The sequence below is a fragment of the Oncorhynchus gorbuscha genome, linkage group LG21 (genome assembly GCF_021184085.1).
Source record: "Oncorhynchus gorbuscha isolate QuinsamMale2020 ecotype Even-year linkage group LG21, OgorEven_v1.0, whole genome shotgun sequence".
NCBI lineage: Eukaryota > Metazoa > Chordata > Actinopteri > Salmoniformes > Salmonidae > Oncorhynchus > Oncorhynchus gorbuscha.
In genome coordinates, this window is record NC_060193.1 from 7837266 (window position 1) to 7851891 (window position 14626).

At 42.5% G+C, this 14626-nt stretch overlaps 1 protein-coding gene across 1 annotated transcript in view; it reads right to left on the reverse strand.

Moving 5' to 3' along the window:
* Window positions 1–14626, reverse strand: part of LOC124008217 (1-phosphatidylinositol 4,5-bisphosphate phosphodiesterase beta-3-like) — a 123367-nt gene that overhangs the window by 90481 nt on the left and 18260 nt on the right.

Sequence of the window (14626 nt, forward strand, 5' to 3'; positions counted from 1 at the left end):
TACCCATGTTGTGTTGCTACCCATGTTGTGTTGCTACCCATGTTGTTGTGTTGCTACCCATGTTGTTGTGTTGCTACCCATGTTGTTGTGTTGCTACCCATGTTGTGTTGCTACCCATGTTGTTGTGTTGCTACCCATGTTGTTGTGTTGCTACCCATGTTGTTGTGTTGCTACCCATGTTGTGTTGCTACCCATGTTGTTGTGTTGCCACCCATGTTGTTGTGTTGCCACCCATGTTGTGTTGCTACCCATGTTGTGTTGCTACCCATGTTGTTGTGTTGCCACCCATGTTGTTGTGTTGCCACCCATGTTGTGTTGCTACCCATGTTGTTGTGTTGCTACCCATGTTGTGTTGCTACCCATGTTGTTGTGTTGCCACCCATGTTGTTGTGTTGCTACCCATGTTGTTGTGTTGCTACCCATGTTGTTGTGTTGCTACCCATGTTGTGTTGCTACCCATGTTGTGTTGCTACCCATGTTGTTGTGTTGCTACCCATGTTGTTGTGTTGCTACCCATGTTGTTGTGTTGCTACCCATGTTGTGTTGCTACCCATGTTGTTGTGTTGCTACCCATGTTGTTGTGTTGCTACCCATGTTGTTGTGTTGCTACCCATGTTGTGTTGCTACCCATGTTGTTGTGTTGCCACCCATGTTGTTGTGTTGCCACCCATGTTGTGTTGCTACCCATGTTGTGTTGCTACCCATGTTGTTGTGTTGCCACCCATGTTGTTGTGTTGCCACCCATGTTGTGTTGCTACCCATGTTGTTGTGTTGCTACCCATGTTGTGTTGCTACCCATGTTGTTGTGTTGCCACCCATGTTGTTGTGTTGCTACCCATGTTGTTGTGTTGCTACCCATGTTGTTGTGTTGCTACCCATGTTGTGTTGCTACCCATGTTGTGTTGCTACCCATGTTGTTGTGTTGCTACCCATGTTGTTGTGTTGCTACCCATGTTGTGTTGCTACCCATGTTGTTGTGTTGCTACCCATGTTGTTGTGTTGCTACCCATGTTGTTGTGTTGCTACCCATGTTGTGTTTGCTACCCATGTTGTTGTGTTGCCACCCATGTTGTTGTGTTGCCACCCATGTTGTGTTGCTACCCATGTTGTTGTGTTGCCACCCATGTTGTTGTGTTGCCACCCATGTTGTTGTGTTGCCACCCATGTTGTTGTGTTGCTACCCATGTTGTGTTGCTACCCATGTTGTTGTGTTGCCACCCATGTTGTTGTGTTGCTACCCATGTTGTGTTGCTACCCATGTTGTGTTGCTACCCATGTTGTGTTGCCATGTGTTGCTGCCTTGCTATGTTGATCTCTTAGGTCTCTCTTTATGTAGTGTTGTGTCTCTCTCGTCGTGATGCGTGTTTTGTCCTACATTTTTATTTTATTTTTTATCCCAGCCCCCCCTCCCCGCAGGAGGCCTTTTGCCTTCCGGTAGGCCGTCATTGTAAATAAGAATTTATTCTGAACTTAAATAAAAAGGTTAAAGAAAGGTTAGATAAATAAACATGGAAAAGGGGTGTGTCTTCCTCTCCTCTCAGCCAAGCCTGTGTGTGTCATACCCACAATGCCTGTGTGTCATACCCACAATGCCTGTGTAAACCATGATAACGCCCAACTGTCAGAGAGTGAGAGAGAGAGAGGGACTGGAGAGAGAGATTGGAAAGAGAAAGAGAGAGAGAGAGAGAGAGAGGGACTGGAGAGAGAGATTGGAAAGAGAAAGAGAGAGAGAGAGAGAGAGGGATTGGAGAGAGGGATTGGAGAGAGAAAGAGAGGGATTGGAGAGAGAGATTGGAGAGAGAAAGAGAGAGATTGGAGAGAGAGATTGGAGAGAGAAAGAGAGGGATTGGAGAGAGAGATTGGAGAGAGAAAGAGAGGGATTGGAGAGAGAGATTGGAGAGAGAGATTGGAGAGAGAAAGAGAGGGATTGGAGAGAGAGATTGGAGAGAGAGATTGGAGAGAGAAAGAGAGGGATTGGAGAGAGAGATTGGAGAGAGAAAGAGAGGGATTGGAGAGAGAGATTGGAGAGAGAGATTGGAGAGAGAAAGAGAGGGATTGGGGAGATTGGAAAGAGAAAGAGAGAGAGAGGGATTGGAGAGAGAGATTGGAAAGAGAAAGAGGGATGAAAAATGGGGAGAGAATATAGGGAGGAGGAAACTAAAATAAAACTAAAGAAGAATGGAGTCCTGCTATTTTCACTTCTATAGAAAACACCCAACTCAACCTTTACCTCTGAATAAAGAAAGAGGGAATGGAATGAGATTGATAGATGGCCAGAAGAAGAATAGAGGGTGGAGACAGGTTTTACAATAACAAGAGGAGAGAGAGAACCGAGAGAGAACCGGGAGAGAGAGACAGAGAGAGGGGGAGAGAACCGAGAGAGGGGGAGAGAGAGAGAGACAGAGAGAGGGGGAGAGGGAGGGAGAGACAGAGAGAGAGGGGGGAGAGAACCGAGAGAGACAGAGAGAGGGAGAGAGAGAGAGATAGAGAGAGGGATGGAGAGAGAGAGAGAGAGAGAGAGAGAGAGAGAGAGAGAGAGAGAGAGAGAGAGAGAGAGAGAGAGAGAGAGAGAGAGAGAGAGAGAGAGAGAGATTGGGCAACACATGATTAATTATCCGAGTGAAGAAAGTGCTGTACATTAAGGTGTATTGTGATCCTAAGCCTAACACTATAGGATCACATGGTAGAACTTAGCTAGTCATGTTGGCAATATAACAAGCTTTCAAATGATGCTCACCTGACCCAGATTGCCATTTATAAATTGACCGTTTTTTGGATTGTGTTGATAACAACAACAGTAGTTGTGTGATGGCGGGGATGCGCGGGGGGGGGGGTCCTGTTCCAAACAAAATAACTACAAGTGTGCTTGCTCTAGTTCCTCAACTACACAGCAAGGAGAGATTTTTTTTAAAGCACCTTATAGCTGAAGACTCTTCTTTGAGTCAAAAGTGCATTGAAATTACGTTGGGATTGTGCACACTTTTTAAAATATGTTTTATGTTGCACCTACTCTGCATTGTCCAGGAAATTTCTCATCGTTTTACTGAATGTGTACCCAGAGAACTTTCAGATTTCTCATCCCCATACATCACATCACCATACATCACATCACCATACATCACCATACATCACATCACATCACCATACATCACATCACCATACATCACATCACCATACATCACCATACATCACATCACCATACATCACATCACATCACCATACATCACATCACATCACATCACCATACATCACATCATATCACCATACATCACATCACCATACGTCACATAACATCACCATACATCACCATACATCACATCACATCACCATACATCACATCACATCACCATACATCACATCACCATACATCACATCACATCACCATACATCACATCACCATACATCACATCACATCACCATACATCACATCACATCACATCACCATACATCACATCACCATACATCACATCACATCACCATACGTCACATCACCATACATCACATCACCATACATCACATCACCATACATCACCATACATCACATCACCATACATCACATCACATCACCATACATCACATCACATCACCATACATCACATCACATCACCATACGTCACATCACCATACATCACATCACCATACATCACATCACCATACATCACATCACCATACATCACATCACCATACATCACATCACATCACCATACATCACATCACCATACATCACATCACCATACATCACATCACCATACATCACATCACATCACCATACATCACATCACATCACCATACATCACATCACATCACCATACGTCACATCACCATACATCACATCACCATACATCACATCACCATACATCACCATACATCACATCACCATACATCACATCACATCACCATACATCACATCACATCACCATACATCACATCACATCACCATACATCACATCACATCACCATACGTCACATCACCATACATCACATCACCATACATCACATCACATCACCATACATCACATCACCATACATCACATCACATCACCATACGTCACATCACCATACATCACATCACCATACATCACATCACCATACATCACATCACCATACATCACATCACATCACCATACATCACATCACCATACATCACATCACCATACATCACATCACATCACCATACATCACCATACATCACATCACCATACATCACCATACATCACATCACCATACATCACATCACCATACATCACATCACCATACATCACATCACCATACATCACATCACCATACATCACATCACCATACATCACATCACATCACCATACATCACATCACCATACATCACATCACATCACCATACATCACATCACATCACCATACATCACATCACCATACATCACATCACCATACATCACATCACCATACATCACATCACATCACCATACGTCACATCACCATACGTCACATCACATCACCATACATCACATCACCATACATTACATCACCATACATCACATCACCATACATCACATCACATCACCATACGTCACATCACCATACATCACATCACCATACATCACATCACCATACATCACATCACCATACATCACATCACCATACGTCACCATACATCACATCACATCACCATACGTCACCATACATCACATCACCATACATCACATCACCATACATCACATCACCATACGTCACCATACATCACATCACCATACATCACCATACATCACATCACCATACATCACATCACCATACATCACATCACCATACGTCACATCACATCACCATACATCACATCACCATACATCACCATACATCACATCACCATACATCACCATACATCACATCACCATACATCACATCACCATACATCACATCACCATACATCACATCACCATACATCACATCACATCACCATCACATCACATCACCATACATCACATCACATCACCATACGTCACATCACCATACATCACATCACCATACATCACATCACCATACATCACATCACCATACATCACATCACCATACATCACATCACCATACATCACATCACCATACGTCACATCACCATACATCACATCACATCACCATACGTCACATCACATCACCATACATCACATCACATCACATCACCATACATCACATCACATCACATCACCATACATCACATCACCATACATCACATCACCATACATCACATCACATCACCATACATCACATCACCATACGTCACATCACATCACCATACATCACATCACCATACATCACATCACATCACCATACATCACATCACCATACATCACATCACCATACATCACATCACCATACATCACATCACCATACGTCACATCACATCACCATACATCACATCACCATACATCACATCACATCACCATACATCACATCACCATACATCACATCACCATACATCACCATACATCACATCACATCACCATACATCACATCACCATACATCACATCACCATACATCACATCACATCACCATACATCACATCACCATACATCACATCACCATACATCACATCACCATACATCACATCACATCACCATACATCACATCACATCACCATACATCACATCACCATACATCACATCACCATACATCACATCACATCACCATACATCACATCACATCACCATACGTCACATCACCATACATCACATCACATCACCATACATCACATCACCATACATCACATCACCATACATCACATCACCATACATCACATCACCATACATCACATCACATCACCATACGTCACATCACATCACCATACGTCACCATACATCACATCACCATACATCACATCACCATACATCACATCACCATACATCACATCACATCACCATACATCACATCACATCACATCACCATACATCACATCACATCACATCACCATACATCACATCACATCACCATACGTCACATCACATCACCATACATCACATCACCATACATCACATCACCATACATCACATCACATCACCATACATCACATCACATCACATCACCATACATCACATCACCATACATCACATCACCATACATCACATCACCATACATCACATCACCATACATCACATCACCATACATCACCATACATCACATCACATCACCATACATCACATCACCATACATCACATCACCATACATCACATCACCATACATCACATCACCATACATCACATCACATCACCATACATCACATCACCATACATCACATCACATCACCATACATCACATCACATCACATCACCATACATCACATCACATCACATCACCATACATCACATCACCATACATCACATCACCATACATCACATCACATCACCATACATCACATCACCATACGTCACATCACATCACCATACATCACATCACCATACATCACATCACATCACCATACATCACATCACCATACATCACATCACCATACATCACATCACCATACATCACATCACCATACGTCACATCACATCACCATACATCACATCACCATACATCACATCACATCACCATACATCACATCACCATACATCACATCACCATACATCACCATACATCACATCACATCACCATACATCACATCACCATACATCACATCACCATACATCACATCACATCACCATACATCACATCACCATACATCACATCACCATACATCACATCACCATACATCACATCACATCACCATACATCACATCACATCACCATACATCACATCACCATACATCACATCACCATACATCACATCACCATACATCACATCACATCACCATACATCACATCACATTACCATACGTCACATCACCATACATCACATCACATCACCATACATCACATCACCATACATCACATCACCATACATCACATCACCATACATCACATCACATCACCATACATCACATCACATCACCATACGTCACATCACATCACCATACGTCACCATACATCACATCACCATACATCACATCACCATACATCACATCACCATACATCACATCACATCACCATACATCACATCACATCACATCACCATACATCACATCACATCACATCACCATACATCACATCACATCACCATACGTCACATCACATCACCATACATCACATCACCATACATCACATCACCATACATCACATCACCATACATCACATCACATCACCATACATCACATCACATCACATCACCATACATCACATCACCATACATCACATCACCATACATCACATCACCATACATCACATCACCATACATCACCATACATCACATCACCATACATCACATCACCATACATCACATCACCATACATCACATCACCATACATCACATCACCATACATCACATCACCATACATCACATCACATCACCATACATCACATCACCATACATCACATCACATCACCATACATCACATCACCATACATCACATCACCATACATCACCATACATCACATCACATCACCATACATCACATCACCATACATCACATCACCATACATCACATCACCATACATCACATCACCATACATCACATCACCATACATCACATCACCATACATCACATCACCATACGTCACCATACATCACATCACATCACCATACGTCACCATACATCACATCACCATACATCACATCACCATACATCACATCACCATACGTCACCATACATCACATCACCATACATCACCATACATCACATCACCATACATCACATCACCATACATCACATCACCATACGTCACATCACATCACCATACATCACATCACCATACATCACCATACATCACATCACCATACATCACCATACATCACATCACCATACATCACATCACCATACATCACATCACCATACATCACATCACCATACATCACATCACATCACCATCACATCACATCACCATACATCACATCACATCACCATACGTCACATCACCATACATCACATCACCATACATCACATCACCATACATCACATCACCATACATCACATCACCATACATCACATCACCATACATCACATCACCATACGTCACATCACCATACATCACATCACATCACCATACGTCACATCACATCACCATACATCACATCACATCACATCACCATACATCACATCACATCACATCACCATACATCACATCACCATACATCACATCACCATACATCACATCACATCACCATACATCACATCACCATACGTCACATCACATCACCATACATCACATCACCATACATCACATCACATCACCATACATCACATCACCATACATCACATCACCATACATCACATCACCATACATCACATCACCATACGTCACATCACATCACCATACATCACATCACCATACATCACATCATCACATCACCATACATCACATCACCATACATCACATCACCATACATCACCATACATCACATCACCATACATCACATCACCATACATCACATCACCATACATCACATCACATCACCATACATCACATCACCATACATCACATCACCATACATCACATCACCATACATCACATCACATCACCATACATCACATCACATCACCATACATCACATCACCATACATCACATCACCATACATCACATCACATCACCATACATCACATCACATCACCATCACGTCATCATCACCATACATCACATCACATCACCATACATCACATCACCATACATCACATCACCATACATCACATCACCATACATCACATCACCATACATCACATCACATCACCATACGTCACATCACATCACCATACGTCACCATACATCACATCACCATACATCACATCACCATACATCACATCACCATACATCACATCACATCACCATACATCACATCACATCACATCACCATACATCACATCACATCACATCACCATACATCACATCACATCACCATACGTCACATCACATCACCATACATCACATCACCATACATCACATCACCATACATCACATCACATCACCATACATCACATCACATCACATCACCATACATCACATCACCATACATCACATCACCATACATCACATCACCATACATCACATCACCATACATCACATCACCATACATCACCATACATCACATCACATCACCATACATCACATCACCATACATCACATCACCATACATCACATCACCATACATCACATCACACATACATCACATCACATCACCATACATCACATCACATCACCATCACATCACATCACCATACATCACATCACATCACATCACATCACCATACATCACATCACATCACATCACCATACATCACATCACCATACATCACATCACCATACATCACATCACCATACATCACATCACCATACGTCACATCACATCACCATACATCACATCACCATACATCACATCACATCACCATACATCACATCACATACATCACATCACACCATACATCACATCATCATCACCATACATCACATCACCATACATCACATCACCATACATCACATCACATCACATCACATACATCATCACCATACATCACATCACCATACATCACATCACCATACATCACATCACATCACCATACATCACATCACATCACCATACATCACATCACCATACATCACATCACCATACATCACATCACCATCACCATACATCACATCACCATACATCACATCACCATACATCACATCACCATACATCACATCACATCACCATACATCACATCACATCACCATACATCACATCACCATACATCACATCACCATACATCACATCACCATACATCACATCACATCACCATACATCACATCACATCACCATACATCACATCACATCACCATCACCATCACATCACATCACCATACATCACATCACCATACATCACATCACCATACATCACATCACATCACCATACATCACATCACATCACATCACCATACATCACATCACATCACATCCATACATCACACCATACATCACATCACCATACATCACATCACATCACCATACATCACATCACCATACATCACATCACATCATCACATCATCATCACACATACATCACATCACCATCATCCATCACATCATCATCACATCACATCACCATACATCACATCACCATACATCACATCACCATACATCACATCACCATACATCACATCACCATACATCACCATACATCACATCACCATACATCACCATACATCCATCACATACATCATCACCATACATCACATCACCATACATCACATCACCATACATCACATCACCATACATCACATCACATCATCATCATCACCATACATCACATCACCATACATCACATCACATCACCATACATCACATCACCATACATCACATCACCATACATCACCATACATCACATCACATCACCATACATCACATCACCATACATCACATCACCATACATCACATCACCATACATCACATCACCATACATCACATCACCATACATCACATCACCATACATCACATCACATCACCATACATCACATCACATCACCATACATCACATCACCATACATCACATCACCATACGTCACATTACAACACAGTCAAAACAAAACTACATTACATATTGAGAAGCACAAAGAAAAATGCAGTGCTATCTGACACTAAATGGACAGTACACTTTGGCTAGCTATTTGACCATGGTTACTGATCAAAACCTTAGAAAAAACTTGACAAAGTACAGGCTCAGTGAGCACAGCCTTGCCATTGAGAAGGGTAGACACAGGAAAACCTGGTTCCCTGTAGAGGAAAGGCTGTGCAACCACTGCACAACAGCAGGACCTGAGACAGAGCTGCATTTCCTGACAAAATGTCAAAAATATAAAACAATTAGAGAGTGTCATTTCCCCAAATTTGAAAACCTTTTTCAAGGTTTCAAAGACCTCTCTGATGAGAGTAGGCTGCCCGTCCTGTTGGGGGAGGACGCAGAGAGCTGTGGGTTGGCAGCGCACTACATTGCTGCCTGCCATTCGATGAGGGACAGTGTCTGACAGACCAATCAACCTGCACATGTCCTCTACTGTTTGCTTATTGTTATTGTTGAATGTATGGTTATTTTGACCCTTGGTTATTGTTGTTACTATTGCCCCGTTGACAATATTGATTGAAATTATTTTAATTAGATAATAATAGAAATCACAAACTAAGTTACGGCAATATATACATTGTTACGTCATGCCAATACAGCTAATGACATTAAAGTGAGAGTGAGAACAGGGGTAGAGGAAGAGAGAGAACTGACCGCTGTGACTGACCCAAAATTAAGGAAAGCTTTGACTATGTACAGACTCAGTGAGCATAGCCTTGCTATTGAGAAAGGCCGCCGTAGGCAGACATGGCTCTCAAGAGAAGACAGGCTATGTGCTCACTGCCCACAAAATGAGATGGAAACTGAGCTGCACTTCCTAACTTTCTGCCCAATGTATGACCATATTAGAGACACATATTTTCCCTCAGATTACACAGACCCACAAAGAATTACAAAACAAATCCAATTTTGATAAATTCCCATATCTACTGGGTGAAATACCACAGTGTGACATCACAGCAGCAAGATTTGTGACCTGTTGCCACAAGAAAAGGGCAACCAGTGAAGAACAAACACCATTATAAATACAACCCATATTTATGTTTATTTAACTATTTACACATTCATTGAACCTTTATTTAAGTCAGTTAAGAACATTCTCTTATTGAACAACGACGGCCAATCACAGCCAAACCCTCTCCTAACCTGAATAACTCTGGGCCAATCACAGCCAAACCCTCTCCTAACCTGAATAACTCTGGGCCAATCACAGCCAAACCCTCTCCTAACCTGAATAACTCTGTGCCAATCACAGCCAAACCCTCTCCTAATCTGAATAACTCTGGGCCAATCACAGCCAAACCCTCTCCTAACCAGGACGACGCTGAGGCAATTGTGCGCCGCCCTATGAGACTCCCAATCACGGCCGGTTTTGATACAACCTGGAATCGAACCAGGGTCTGTAGTGACGCCTCTAGCACTGAGATGCAGTACCTTACACTGCTGCATCACTCGGGAGGACATAATATTTGTCATTTGTAATGTCTTTATTCTTTTGGAACTTTTGTGAGTGTAATGTTTACTGTTCATTTGTATTGTTTATTTCACTTTTGTTTATGATCTATTTTACTTGCTTTGGCAATGTAAAACACATGTTTCCCATGCCAATAAAACCCTTAAATTGAATTGAGAGAGACTGATAGAGACAGAGAGACAGAGAGATTGATAGAGGGAAGAGTTGATTTAATTTGGGGCCTGAAAATTGATTCAACACGAGGCCTATGTATTGGTCACATAACATTTCACATGACCGACTGGCCGAATAGCACCATATTCCCTTTATAGCACACTACTTTACTACAGAGCTCTGGGTGAAACACAGCACACTACTTTACTACATAGGGAGCCATTTGGAACACATACAACTGTCTGGACTAATGAGACACAGAGAGAACAACGTCAGGAATGGATAGAGAGAGAGAGAAGTAGAGAGGGTGTGTGAGTGAGAGAGATGGTGTGTGTGTGTGTGTGTGAGAGAGGGTGTATGTGTGTGAGAGAGTGAGAGGGTGTGAGAGAAAGAGTGAGAGAGTGTGTGTGTGAGAGCGAAAGAGTGAGAGGGTGTGTGTGAGAGAGAGAGAGAAAGAGGGTGTGTGTGAGAGAGAGAGAGAGAGAAAGAGGGTGTGTGTGAGAGAGAAAGAGGGTGTGTGTGAGAGAGAGAAAGAGGGTGTGTGTGAGAGAGAGAAAGAGGGTGTGTGAGAGTTAAAGAAGGTGTGTGAGAGTTAAAGAAGGTGTGTGAGAGTTAAAGAAGGTGTGTGAGAGTTAAAGAAGGTGTGTGAGAGTTAAAGAAGGTGTGTGAGAGTTAAAGAAGGTGTGTGAGAGTTAAAGAAGGTGTGAGAGTTAAAGAAGGTGTGAGAGTTAAAGAAGGTGTGTGAGAGTTAAAGAAGGTGTGTGAGAGTTAAAGAAGGTGTGTGAGAGTTAAAGAAGGAGACAGGACAGTGGGGTGAGAAAGAAAAGATTAAGAAGAGATGAAGACAATAAGAACAACAGAAATGACTTCCACGTGGAAAGAGTGAAAGACGAGGTAAACACACAACACCTCAGTGCTTTCAGGAAATATTCAGACCGCTTGACTTTTTCCACATTTTGTTACGTTACAGCCTTATTCTAAAATGGATTAAATAGTTTTTTCCCCCTCAATCTACACACAATACCCCATAATGACATCACAATACCCCATAATGACATCACAATACCCCATAATGACAAAGTAAAAACAGGTTTTTAGAAAACTTTGCAAATGTGTTAAAAATACAATTGAAATATCACATTTACATAAGTATTCAGACCCTTTACTCAGTACTTAGTTGAAGCACCTTTGGCAGCGATTACAGCCTTGAGTCTTCCTGGGTATGACGCTACAAGCTTGGCACATCTGTATAGGGGTGGGGGGGGGGTTCTCCCATTCTTCTCTGCAGATCCTCTCAAGCTCTGTCAGGTTGAATAGGGAGCATCACTGCACAGCTATTTTCAGGTCTCTCCAGAGATGTTAGATCGGGTTCAAGTCCAGGCTTTGGCTGGGCCACTCAGGGACATTCAGAGACTTGTCCCGAAGCCACTCCTGCATTATCTTGGCTGTGTGCTTAGGGTCGTTGTCCTGTTGGAATGTGAACCTTTGCCCCAGTCTGAGGTTCTGAGCGCTGTGGAGCAGGTTTTCATTAATGATCTCTGTGTACTTTTCTCTGTTCATCTTTCCCTTGATCCTGACTAGTCTCCCAGTCCCTGCTGCTGAAAAACATCCCCACAGCATGATGCTGCCACCACCATGCTTCACCATGGGGATGGTGCCAGGTTTCCTCCAGACGTGACGCTTGGCATTCAGGTCAAAGAGTTCAATCTTGGTTTTATCAGACCAGGTAATCTTGTTTCTCATGTTCTGAGAGTCCTTTAGGTGCCTTTTGGAAAACTCCAAGTGGGCCGTCATGTCATGTGCCTTTTACTGAGGAGTGGCTTCCATCTGGCCACTCTACCATAAAGGCCTGATTGGTGGAGTGCTGCAGAGCCACTGTGTTCTTGAGGACCTTCAATGCTGCAGAAATGTTTTTGTACCCATCATCAAATCTTTGCCTCGACACAATCCTGTCTCAGAGCTCTACGTCTCGGAGGTTTCTATCTTTAAAAAAAAAAAAAAATTTGCAAAACAATTCTAAAAACCTGTTTTCGCTTTGTCATTATGGGGTATTGTGTGTGTATATGTTGTCCCCACTAGACTCACCCTGTTGTCCCCATTAGACTCACCCTGTTGTCCCCATTAGACTCACCCTGTTATCCCCACTAGACTCACCATGTTGGCCCCACTAGACTCACCATGTTGGCCCCACTAGACTCACCATGTTGGCCCCACTAGACTCACCATGTTGGCCCCACTAGACTCACCATGTTGGCCCCACTAGACTCACCATGTTGGCCCCACTAGACTCACCATGTTGGCCCCACTAGACTCACCATGTTGGCCCCACTAGACTCACCATGTTGGCCCCA